Genomic DNA, 14,547 nt, shown 5'->3' on the forward strand with positions numbered 1-14,547 from the left:
GTGTATTTCATCTCAGTATCCATTACTGGCAATTGCATTTATAATGTGACATTTTTGCAGGTATGGATAGAATGTATGTGCTGGAATGTATGATTGAGATTTAACATCGACATGTAACGACAGAGGAATAATTAGGTACAGGTATGTATGTTTGGGGTTTAACATCGTCAGAAATGGACAGAGGAATAATTAGGTACAGGTATGTATGTTTGGGGTTTAACAACGTCAGGTATGGACAGAGGAATAATTAGGTACAGGTATGTATGTTTGGGGTTTAACATCGTCAGGTATGGACAGAGGAATAATTAGGTACAGGTACAGGTATGTATGTTTGGGGTTTAACATCGTCAGAAATGGACAGAGGAATAATTAGGTACAGGTATGTATGTTTGGGGTTTAACATCGTCAGGTATGGACAGAGGAATAATTAGGTACAGGTATGTATGTTTGGGGTTTAACATTGTCAGGTAACAACAGAGGAATAATTAGGTACAGGTATGTATGTTTGGGGTTTAACATCGTCAGAAATGGACAGAGGAATAATTAGGTACAGGTATGTATGTTTGGGGTTTAACAACGTCAGGTATGGACAGAGGAATAATTAGGTACAGGTATGTATGTTTGGGGTTTAACATCGTCAGGTATGGACAGAGGAATAATTAGGTACAGGTACAGGTATGTATGTTTGGGGTTTAACATCGTCAGAAATGGACAGAGGAATAATTAGGTACAGGTATGTATGTTTGGGGTTTAACATCGTCAGGTATGGACAGAGGAATAATTAGGTACAGGTACATGTATGTATGTTTGGGGTTTAACATCGTCAGGTATGGACAGAGGAATAATTAGGTACAGGTATGTATGTTTGGGGTTTAACATCGTCAGGTATGGACAGAGGAATAATTAGGTACAGGTACAGGTATGTATGTTTGGGGTTTAACATCGTCAGAAATGGACAGAGGAATAATTAAGTACAGGTATGTATGTTTGGGGTTTAACAACGTCAGGTATGGACAGAGGAATAATTAGGTACAGGTACATGTATGTATGTTTGGGGTTTAACATCGTCAGGTATGGACAGAGGAATAATTGGGTACAGGTATGTATGTTTGGGGTTTAACATCGTCAAGTATGGACAGAGGAATAATTAGGTACAGGTATGTATGTTTGGGGTTTAACATCGTCAGGAATGGACAGAGGAATAATTAAGGACAGGTATGTATGTTTGGGGTTTAACATCGTCAGGAATGGACAGAGGAATAATTAAGTACAAGTATGTATGTTTGGGGTTTAACATCGTCGAGTATGGACAGAGGAATAAGTAGGTACAGGTATGTATGTTTGGGGTTTAAGATCGTCAGGTATGGACAGAGGAATAATTAAGTACAGGTATGTATGTTTGGGGTTTAACATCGTCAGGTATGGACAGAGGAATAATTAAGTACAGGTATGTATGTTTGGGGTTTAACATCGTCAGGTATGGACAGAGGAATAATTAGGTACAGGTATGTATGTTTGGGGTTTAACATCGTCAGAAATGGACAGAGGAATAATTAGGTACAGGTACATGTATGTATGTTTGGGGTTTAACATCGTCAGGTATGGACAGAGGAATAATTAAGTACAGGTATGTATGTTTGGGGTTTAACATCGTCAGGTATGGACAGAGGAATAATTAAGTACAGGTATGTATGTTTGGGGTTTAACATCGTCAGAAATGGACAGAGGAATAATTAGGTACAGGTATGTAAGTTTGGGGTTTAACATCGTCAGGTATGGACAGAGGAATAATTAAGTACAGGTATGTATGTTTGGGGTTTAACATCGTCAGGTATGGACAGAGGAATAATTAGGTACAGGTATGTATGTTTGGGGTTTAACATCGTCAGGTATGGACAGAGGAATAATTAGGTACAGGTATGTATGTTTGGGGTATAACATCGTAAGGTATGGACAGAGGAATAATTAGGTACAGGTATGTATGTTTGGGGTTTAACATCGTCAGGTATGGACAGAGGAATAATTAAGTACAGGTATGTATGTTTGGGGTTTAACATCGTCAGGTATGGACAGAGGAATAATTAGGTACAGGTATGTATGTTTGGGGTTTAACATCGTCAGAAATGGACAGAGGAATAATTAAGTACAGGTATGTAAGTGTGGGGTTTAACATCGTCAGGTATGGACAGAGGAATAATTAAGTACAGGTATGTATGTTTGGGGTTTAACATCGTCAGGAATGGACAGAGGAATAATTAGGTACAGGTATGTATGTTTGGGGTTTAACATCGTCAGGAATGGACAGAGGAATAATTAAGTACAGGTATGTATGTTTGGGGTTTAACATCGTCAGGTATGGACAGAGGAATAATTAAGTACAGGTATGTATGTTTGGGGTTTAACATCGTCAGGTATGGACAGAGGAATAATTAGGTACAGGTATGAATGTTTGGGGTTTAACATCGTCAGAAATGGACAGAGGAATAATTAGGTACAGGTATGTAAGTGTGGGGTTTAACATCGTCAGGTATGGACAGAGGAATAATTAAGTACAGGTATGTATGTTTGGGGTTTAACATCGTCAGGTATGGACAGAAGAATAATTAGGTACAGGTATGTATGTTTGGGGTTTAACATCGTCAGGTATGGACAGAGGAATAAGTAGGTACAGAGTATGTATGTTTGGGGTTTAAGATCGTCAGGTATGGACAGAGGAATAATTAAGTACAGGTATGTATGTTTGGGGTTTAACATCGTCAGGTATGGACAGAGGAATAATTAAGTACAGGTATGTATGTTTGGGGTTTAACATCGTCAGGTATGGACAGAGGAATAATTAAGTACAGGTATGTATGTTTGGGGTTTAACATCGTCAGAAATGGACAGAGGAATAATTAGGTACAGGTACATGTATGTATGTTTGGGGTTTAACATCGTCAGGTATGGACAGAGGAATAATTAAGTACAGGTATGTATGTTTGGGGTTTAACATCGTCAGGAATGGACAGAGGAATAATTAAGTACAGGTATGTATGTTTGCGGTTTAACATCGTCAGGTATGGACAGAGGAATAATTAGGTACAGGTATGTAAGTTTGGGGTTTAACAACGTCAGGTATGGACAGAGGAATAATTAGGTACAGGTATGTAAGTTTGGGGTTTAACATCGTCAGGTATGGACAGAGGAATAATTAAGTACAGGTATGTATGTTTGGGGTTTAACATCGTCAGGTATGGACAGAGGAATAATTAAGTACAGGTATGTATGTTTGGGGTTTAACATCGTCAGGTATGGACAGAGGAATAATTAAGTACAGGTATGTATGTTTGGGGTTTAACATCGTCAGGTATGGACAGAGGAATAATTAAGTACAGGTATGTATGTTTGGGGTTTAACATCGTCAGAAATGGACAGAGGAATAATTAGGTACAGGTATGTAAGTTTGGGGTTTAACATCGTCAGGTATGGACAGAGGAATAATTAAGTACAGGTATGTATGTTTGGGGTTTAACATCGTCAGGTATAGACAGAGGAATAATTAGGTACAGGTATGTATGTTTGGGGTTTAACATCGTCAGGTATGGACAGAGGAATAATTAGGTACAGGTATGTATGTTTGGGGTATAACATCGTAAGGTATGGACAGAGGAATAATTAGGTACAGGTATGTATGTTTGGGGTTTAACATCGTCAGGTATGGACAGAGGAATAATTAAGTACAGGTATGTATGTTTGGGGTTTAACATCGTCAGGTATGGACAGAGGAATAATTAGGTACAGGTATGTATGTTTGGGGTTTAACATCGTCAGAAATGGACAGAGGAATAATTAGGTACAGGTATGTAAGTGTGGGGTTTAACATCGTCAGGTATGGACAGAGGAATAATTAAGTACAGGTATGTATGTTTGGGGTTTAACATCGTCAGGAATGGACAGAGGAATAATTAGGTACAGGTATGTATGTTTGGGGTTTAACATCGTCAGGAATGGACAGAGGAATAATTAAGTACAGGTATGTATGTTTGGGGTTTAACATCGTCAGGTATGGACAGAGGAATAATTAAGTACAGGTATGTATGTTTGGGGTTTAACATCGTCAGGTATGGACAGAGGAATAATTAGGTGCAGGTATGTATGTTTGGGGTTTAACATCGTCAGAAATGGACAGAGGAATAATTAGGTACAGGTATGTATGTTTGGGGTTCAACAACATCAGGTATGGACAGAGGAATAATTAGGTACAGGTATGTATGTTTGGGGTTTAACAACGTCAGGTATGGACAGAGGAATAATTGGGTACAGGTACATGTATGTATGTTTGGGGTTTAACATCGTCAGAAATGGACAGAGGAATAATTAGGTACAGGTATGTATGTTTGGGGTTTAACAACGTCAGGTATGGACAGAGGAATAATCAGGTACAGGTACTTGTATGTATGTTTGGGGTTTAACATCGTCAGGTATGGACAGAGGAATAATTAGGTACAGGTATGTATGTTTGGGGTTTAACATCGTCAGAAATGGACAGAGGAATAATTAGGCACAGGTATGTATGTTTGGGGTTCAACATTGTCAGAAATGGACAGAGGAATAATTAGGTACAGGTATGTATGTTTGGGGTTTAACATCGTAAGGTATGGACAGAGGAATAATTAAGGACAGGTATGTATGTTTGGGGTTTAACATCGTCAGGTATGGACAGAGGAATAATTAGGTACAGGTATGTATGTTTGGGGTTTAACATCGTCAGAAATGGACAGAGGAATAATTAGGTACAGGTATGTATGTTTGGGGTTTAACAACGTCAGGTATGGACAGAGGAATAATTAGGTACAGGTATGTATGTTTGGGGTTTAACAACGTCAGGTATGGACAGAGGAATAATTAGGTACAGGTACATGTATGTATGTTTGGGGTTTAACATCGTCAGAAATGGACAGAGGAATAATTAGGTACAGGTATGTATGTTTGGGGTTTAACATCGTCAGGTATGGACAGAGGAATAATTAAGTACAGGTATGTATGTTTGGGGTTTAACATCGTCAGGTATGGACAGAGGAATAATTAGGTACAGGTATGTATGTTTGGGGTTTAACATCGTCAGAAATGGACAGAGGAATAATTAGGTACAGGTATGTAAGTGTGGGGTTTAACATCGTCAGGTATGGACAGAGGAATAATTAAGTACAGGTATGTATGTTTGGGGTTTAACATCGTCAGGTATGGGCAGAAGAATAATTAGGTACAGGTATGTATGTTTGGGGTTTAACATCGTCAGGTATGGACAGAGGAATAATTAGGTACAGGTATGTATGTTTGGGGTTTAACATCGTCAGGTATGGACAGAGGAATAATTAGGTACAGGTATGTATGTTTGGGGTTTAACATCGTCAGGTATGGACAGAGGAATAATTAGGTACAGGTATGTATGTTTGGGGTTTAACATCGTCAGAAATGGACAGAGGAATAATTAGGCACAGGTATGTATGTTTGGGGTTTAACATCGTCAGGTATGGACAGAGGAATAATTAGGCACAGGTATGTATGTTTGGGGTTTAACATCGTCAGAAATGGACAGAGGAATAATTAGGCACAGGTATGTATGTTTGGGGTTTAACATCGTCAGGTATGGACAGAGGAATAATTAGGCACAGGTATGTATGTTTGGGGTTTAACATCGTAAGGTATGGACAGAGGAATAATTAAGGACAGGTATGTATGTTTGGGGTTTAACATCGTCAGGTATGGACAGAGGAATAATTAAGTACAGGTATGTATGTTTGGGGTTTAACATCGTCAGGTATGGACAGAGGAATAATTAAGTACAGGTATGTATGTTTGGGGTTTAACATCGTCAGGAATGGACAGAGGAATAATTAAGTACAGGTATGTATGTTTGGGGTTTAACATCGTCAGGTATGGACAGAGGAATAATTAAGTACAGGTATGTATGTTTGCGGTTTAACATCGTCAGAAATGGACAGAGGAATAATTAAGTACAGGTATGTATGTTTGGGATTTAACATCGTCAGGAATGGACAGAAGAATAATTAAGTACAGGTATGTATGTTTGGGGTTTAACATCGTCAAGTATGGACAGAGGAATAATTAAGTACAGGTATGTATGTTTGGGGTATAACATCGTCAGGTATGGACAGAGAAATAATTAGGTACAGGTATGTATGTTTGGGGTTTAACATCGTCAGGAATGGACAGAGGGATAATTAAGTACAGGTATGTATGTTTGGGGTTTAACATCGTCAGGTATGGACAGAGGAATAATTAAGTACAGGTATGTATGTTTGGGGTTTCACATCGTCAGGAATGGACAGAGGAATAATTAGGTACAAGTATGTATGTTTGGGGTTTAACATCGTCAGGTATGGACAGAGGAATAATTAGGTACAGGTATGTATGTTTGGGGTTTAATATCGTCAGGAATGGACAGAGGAATAATTAAGTACAGGTATGTATGTTTGGGGTTTAACATCGTCAGGTATGGACAGAGGAATAATTAAGTACAGGTATGTATGTTTGGGGTTTAACATCGCCAGGAATGGACAGAGGAATAATTAAGTACAGGTAACACACATTTTGGACATGATGTAAAATGCATGTATGTAAATATGCCTCTTACATATTTCTCTCCCACCCCTGTGGGTTTCCCCTCAGCTAAATTGCCCGATTTCCTCCCACCATAGTGCGCATCATCGTACAAGTGAAAAATGGTATTCTTGAGTACAGCGTAAAACAACAACCATATAAATAATAAATAAAACTCCTCCCTTCCTCCACCCAGCAGATACAAGCTCTTCAGTGTGTCTAATTGATTCTTTCGATTTTTTCCCGATAATATCACATGATTTTGCTCCTGTTTGTCTTGTGGGAGACAAACGGTTCTATTTCTGGATACAAAATGGTTCAGCATATACACATTAACCACTAGTATTATCAACACACAACCACTGTGCGCGGAATGGTTTGGCAAATCAATAATTGACAGACCACATGGTCGGTGCTGACTGTTGTCACGGAGATGGTCGTGAAATGAGAAACTCGGGGCAATGAACGGTCACATACGGTGCAGTGTCATATGCACATGCATGCTGAGCCATGTACAAGATGTCCCTGCAACCTTCATACTGATATATTTATCAAAGGCCCAATATTCACATCAGAGCTATGACTACATGCACCCGTCACCTCTGTGATTTGTCACTATCCTCTGAATGAATGAATGAATGCTTGAGGTTTAATGTCGTACTTGACAATTTTTCAGTCATATGAGGGCGAGTCATTAGGTGTGTGTACATATACTTTGTCTTCTTGTGGCAGGGTGAGTCCATGCCACCAAAGTGCTGCCGCCACTGAAGTATCATCCTGAAGACACCAGACATGACACCCTACCCAGTCACATAATACTGACACTGGGGCAACCAGTCTTGTTTTCTTCTTCTAACCTCTGAGTGCCTCTCGGAGCACCAAGTGAAGCAGCAACAGGTACCATTTTTAAAGTCTTTGGTATGACCCAACCCGGGTTTGATTCCGGATCAGACCAAGGTTTATAAGATTAACCCTGTCTGAAACCGTTTACAAATTTTTCTACAGTTTTCTACAACTCAAAACCCAGTCCCACCAAGGCTACCTATGACTACCCATGATTGTGGTCAATGACACGCCTGATAATTACCCTGACTGAAGCCCCAACACTTTTCTGCAGGTACAAATGTACATGTACACTGACTCTTAATCTACCTGCGGGAGTGACATGATTGCATGATATCAAAGACATTTTGAAACAAAAAAGTTTCACTGAATGCATGAAAATTGCTTGCAATCTATGTGTCAAAACAGACATTTGTATACCAGCCATCAACCAATCAGGATGTTCCAGGTCAATAATAGCAAGGCCCATTCACAAAATGACGTATAACACATACCACCAAAGAACTATGAAAGCATATAAAGTACGAAAATAAGATGGAATCGTGGAAAGAAAAGCAGTCAAAAGTTATCAATGATGTTGGAAAGGCGCAAGGTATGTTCTAGGTGACTAAGTAAAATCAGTATTCAAATTGAGTACCACATAATAATCAATGCTCGTGTGTAACTCTATTGTGCAACAAAGTCTGACCGCTTAAGACTTGTCAAACTTAACGCAGATCGCAGCTGGTTATTGTGGAAGCACAAAAACCAGGTGCGACTTCTCCCACTGCCTTCATCTGATGGTCGTATCTTCATATTGTTCAAGATTCACCAAGATACACTTCATCTTATAGCACAACCAATCCAAGACTTATGAAGATTACCTGCCATTTTTCACTTGTACATTGTTATGGCTATGGTTGTAAGTCTAGGCGTGACTGGGGCTCAAATACAGCCAGGCACAATTATTTGTCAAATATATTCAGGATTGAAAGATTCATTGATACACTTAAAATGTGCATGCTTAAAATTCATTTCTATGAATACAGTCATGCTTATGGGTGCAGGAAATCTGAGTACACACAGCTTAGTCAAAGCTTCAGACATCTACATGTACATGTATTAAAGCTCAAGCCTACATGGCAACAAATGGATTTGAACCTGCGACCTAATTGGTCGAGGGCATGATGGTCGCAGAAATTAGCCAGGGCTTAATTCATGACATCTGATTGAGCCATAGAGTTACACAGTCATACGTTTAAGGAAACAAGTATACAGATAACAAATAAACACATGTAGATTTACAAATGAAAAATGCACCGGGTTTTCTCCAGATTTTGACCAGTTTGCTCTACAATCATAACTCCTAACCACTGCCCAAGAATTTCATTTATATATGTATTTGATTTGTGTTTTACGCTAATGCGAGACACCAACGACCATCCGCAGGTTCACTGTCCTAGAAATAAAGTATTCTATATGCTGACATACTGATAACTGAAAAATCGTTGGGACATGTGTATGTATACACATACATGTAGATATTGTTACAGGCCCACTTTAATATTACCCGTGTGAATATACACAGCTGTGTCACCACCCCACATTTCTCCTATCTTTTGAAAATATCATTCTGATCCATGATTACATGTACGTGTAGTATATATTCTTGTCCAGTGCGACAACCATGTGTACATGTATGTACAGTATGTTATCTGATATACCCGTCTCTACTAAATACTGCAATAGTTTTTCTCAATAAAATTGTTATACAAGAATACAAGGAATCAAACTTCCAAAAATTATGACTATAATTTGACAGGACACTGCGGAGGGTCGATGGGTTGCGGTCAGAACAATTAAGGGTTTACAGTGCTCAGAACAGTCAGGCGGTCAGAACAGTGCTGATCCAAATCCATACATGTACATGTACATATTCTGTTGTACATGTACACTATACATACACAAGTACCAATAATGTGTACCACACAGAACAGTGCTGATCCAAATCCATACACGTACATGTACACATTCTGTTGTACATGTACACTATACATACACAAGTACCAATAATGTGTACCACACAGAACAGTGCTGGTCCAAATCCATACATGCACATGTACACTATACATACACAAGTACCAATAATGTGTACCACACAGAACAGTGCTGGTCCAAATCCATACACGTACATGTACACTATACATACACAAGTACCAATAATGCGTACCATACAGAACAGTACTGATCCAAATCCATACATGTACATATACAGACACAAGCACCAATAATGTGTACCACACAGAACAGTGCTGGTCCAAATCCATACATGCACATGTACACTATACATACACAAGTACCAATAATGTGTACCATACAGAACAGTACTGATCCAAATCCATACATGTACATATACAGACACAAGCACCAATAATGTGTACCACACAGAACAGTGCTGGTCCAAATCCATACATGTACATGTATTGTACACAAATTATTGTGTATGCAATAATGCATACATGTAAATACAGAACACCAATGGCATGATACTGTAAGCAAATCTAATGGCCAGATCATCCACTCATCTAGATGCAAATCTGGATGTATAAACATGTACTAAACATGTCTGCAGTAGTGTAAAACTGTACAAAAAAGACAGAATTGGCCTAAGATGTTGTGACCATAGATATCTAATGACAGACATAAATGTACAGAACATGTAACCAACACACACCACACACATACATACATGTATACTGAAATGTTAGCACAAATTCACTCACAGGTTGTCAAACCGAAACAAGCCTTGGTATCCGAAAAATGTCTCCTGGCTAGCCATGCTTCCGTGTGTGCAATGACTAGGTGGCTAAAAATGGCAGCTCGACCTGTATATAGCTGTACTGGCACCGATATGGCAGGACGGTTCCAATACCAGTAATGGCTCTATAGCTAAACGTGCTAGCTCACTGGAAGTAGGCTGGGACGGACGTCAAGGGCTTTCAGGGACAAGCCGTAAGTCCAGGCTAAATTATGTAGCCAGTACAGATCAGCAGAAAGCAATATTGACTGATCAGTGTGCGTAGGGGTGCTGATGCTGATGGCCGGACTGAAATGCCGTCTGAAGGGCTGTAGTACTACTGTATCTGGCAGTTAACAGTTATCCACACATACATGGACATGTAGCAATCTCAGAAACGGACTTAAGGGTAAAAATCACAACGGTGCTTCAATGTTCTATATAGATCTGAATATATGCATATGTATACATGTAGCTGAGATCTAACCCAGTATGTTCAAAATAGACCTCCTCCCTCAATCTCCACAGCATGGAGCACCTCTGCAATGATTGTGCAATATATCAAGGGTGACAGGGATTCACAGCAGGTGTGTTATTGTTAAGCCTTAATTTAACAGAACACCTGTTACAGTAGCAAAAGGTGTAGTGCAACAGTGGAGACGTAAAGAGATACAATAGGCAGGTGGTCATGTCAGTCAGGGGAGGTCAGAATCATCAACGAACAGGTGTCAATGTGCATGTACTTCGTTAACAGCTTCAGGTGTGTGGCCTCAGGGAGGGGAACTAACACAGACGTAAATGAAATGTGACAAACGGCGGTCTTGATACATAGTACATGTGGTTGCAGATTCTAAGGGGCTATGCATACAATAAGCTGGAAAACCTGATTTTTATATAAAAGGGAAGATATCATGGGATAGGCCCGGCTACCATGGATATATCCACACAAATAATTTACATGAATTCAGGATCAGAAATTTGTCCATGTTATTCCTCACGAAATAATGATTCTAGCCGATTTGTAACTACAAGGTGAAACTATGTTGGACACATTCTGATTACTTCCCCCCCCCCCAAAAAAATCCTACTTAAAAGCTAATTTTTTTATTATTCATGCTTTATTCATCAAGTTCTTATTTAAGGCCTACATTTCTCCTGGGTTAAAATCAGTTTGTTTTCACCTCCACCTACTCTAGTCACATGATGAAAGAGTTCAGAGCAGCTATGACTTTGAATTCCAAAAATTAGATTCACATATTAAATCTGGATTAAATCTAAAAAAAAAAAAAAAAAAAAAAAATATATATATATATATATATATATATATATTTTGAACTAATTACAAAGAAATATAAATGTTGTCACCTATATATAATTACCACACATTAACACTGTTAATGGAAATTTCAAATACGGAGTGTATACATAAAAAATATTCTTGACTTCAGATAGGGACTGGATGGAATCCTCAAACTCCGAAGAACAGCTGATCAGTAATTTGAATTCAAATATTAAGTATTCTGGCTTCCTCTCCGGCCGTAAGTGGGAAGGTCTGTCAGCAGCCTGCGGATGGTCGTGGGTTTCCCCAGGGCTGTGCCCTGTTTCCACCCACCATAATGCTGGCCGCCGTCGTATAAGTGAAATATTCTTGAGTACGGCGTAAAACACCAACAAATAAATCAATAAATCAAATATTAAGTATATGTATGTATAATAATTAATAATTTGAGACTTAGCTTCCAGACATTTTGAATTTGGCCTTACGATGAGGCCTGGGCCCCCGAGATCGTGAAGCAATCTTGGGCTTAAGGAAAATATCAGGTCATTTTAAATGGTTATTTCTGATGTAACAAGCTCAAAATATTGCACGACAATGTGAATTCGGATTAAGTTATTGCACAACAAAATTCAGCTTAAACAACAGGAAAAGAGCATACAAAATTTAATGATTAAAGTTTTGACTTAAGTTTGAAAGTTCGCTTAGTGTTCCTGGTGCCTGATTATCAGTTTTTTTGGCAATTTCCTTTGATCAGAAACCATTATACTATACCAACATATGTAAGCATATTTATGTCATCATATTTGCTTATTTCTTTCTTTCCTTGGTTGATGTTTTACACCAAACTCAAAGATTACACATATACGACGATGGTGGTCAAACCCACAGACATTGACATGTGCTGGAATTAAGTGGAGAGGAAACCTGCAGGAGATGGACTTGAAGTTGGTGAGGTCCATCACATTCATACATGGAAAACAAAACAAACTTTATGGTGGAATTATACGTAGGTGGACATCAAATACACAATCAAGAAATCACAGAAAAGAGCAAAACAAAAGAAAAGAATAATGAATCACTGGTTCCTGTAATTATTTTGGTACGTGTACGTGTAATTAACATTTGTGTCGACACTGGACGTATGTGTGCAGCTCACAGTACATCTACATGTATATCTAAGCGTACAGATAATATCCACTCTGACATTTCATTAACTACTGTAATGTACCAAGAAACACTCACATGTGGATCATCAACCTTTTCGCACGTGTACAAGAGGTTTGTTTGAGGATATTCTGTATAGACGGATAAAAGTATACTTTTTGTGAAGCCCTGAAATTGACCAGTCCAACCGATCAAAATCAAATTAAAAGTGTCCATAAATGTCACTGAAAGTTGCTTTTTCATATGCGAAAAGGTTGAGGAATTAGGGTAGACAGCAAAACTTTCAGTTCCACAAGGCATGCATGTATACGAGACAATGTAACGTGCACAGTGCGTGTGACCACATACATGTACATTTGAAGTCCTGCACACACGCACAATATTTGTTGTGGAAAACAAGATTTCTTCATCCAAACATAAAAAAAAAAAAACCAAACAAAAAAAAAAGCCCTGGGCACACGATTTCACTCTTCAGCAGAAAGTCTGGATCTTGTGAGATCATTGTCATCTACATCAACCAATTAGTGTCCATGGAGAGATCATGTGGGTACTAACAAAGTAGAAGATGTGATACAACACTTTGGGGTCACATGGCCTAGAACGTATCATGTGACCATCTTTCCCAGCTGGAATCTTCAAAAGTGGGGCAACAAGTGTTGCTTACGTGCGGGTAACCAACACTCTGGCTCATTTGATGCCGGAATCGGAAAACTCGATTTCAGACAACAGGCTTAACGGTATATGTACTATGTGCATAAAATGGGAACCTGTCAAATGCCCGACAGCAGGACCTTAAAGCTATTAATTTTATTGGTTTCAAACTTTCCTCTCTCAGTTCACCATAATGATGTCACAATAAAGACAGTACGAGCTTAGAGTAGAAATCAATACACTGTAACATTGTCGACACTGCGCTACAATCCATTTTTGACGCGCATGTAACAATCGCTCAAGGTTCTGCTCCACGCGAGCTAGCTCTACCTCCAATGGATTAAACCGCATGCACCCAGGTGGCAGTTCCTACTGAGCAGCTGCAATGGATCCACGTGTCTTACTGCAGTAATACACTTCCGCATTTCAAATGGTCGCCATTTTTTTTAACACAAATATGATGATATCTCCCATTACACCGGAGCTGGGTGCTAATTTTCACTCAACAGCATATGCAGTTTCACCTAGTAGCAGCTTACTAAATTGGTTTTCAAAAGCTGCTACAACCTTAAACTCCAAAGGCCACTCTCCGTGACTGGGTGCTAATTTGACTACGGCTGCTCTCTTGCGGCAAGTGTACAGTGGTGCGCATCCTCAAATGGGAATGTCTCTTATACTACAGGCGAGGTGCATGGATTTAAAACTGTGTACACAGTGTACATGAACACCAATAAAAACAGTGAATGACTGATTGCCTGATTGGTATTAACTGTTGCATTCATGAATATTTCACAATGATGTGCAGTGTAAGCATTATACATGTAGTTGTTGAAGAAAAAATTGAGTTCAAAACGCTTTTCTGTATAAAACTATCTGTAAACTCATCAAAAAAGTACCGATGGAATGGCAAGAATTTATATATAAAATCAACAACACATACTCTAATTCCTCAACCTTTTTCGCATATGAAAGAGCAACTTTCACTGCAATTTATGCACATTTTTAATTTGACTTTGGAGTCAAAACTATACTGGTGGAATTGGCCAGTGTCAGGGTTTCACAAAAAGTAAAATTTTATCTGTCATGAGAGAATGACGCCTTCAGAATGTGCTGGAATAAACATCTTGGAAACTTGCAAAAAAAGAATTTGCATTAAAAGAAAATGTTTTTTTTTAAACTGAAGAATTACAACAAACAATTTATGAAAACAACATGCTTCCACAAATCAGTA

The 14,547-nt window shown here is 38.8% G+C and overlaps 1 protein-coding gene across 1 annotated transcript in view; it reads right to left on the reverse strand.

Moving 5' to 3' along the window:
- LOC135464565 (probable Bax inhibitor 1) overlaps window positions 1–14,547 on the reverse strand; it is an 89,119-nt gene that overhangs the window by 11,575 nt on the left and 62,997 nt on the right. The gene's annotated exons all lie outside the window — the stretch shown is intronic.

Source organism: Liolophura sinensis, chromosome 4 (genome assembly GCF_032854445.1).
Source record: "Liolophura sinensis isolate JHLJ2023 chromosome 4, CUHK_Ljap_v2, whole genome shotgun sequence".
Lineage (NCBI taxonomy): Eukaryota > Metazoa > Mollusca > Polyplacophora > Chitonida > Chitonidae > Liolophura > Liolophura sinensis.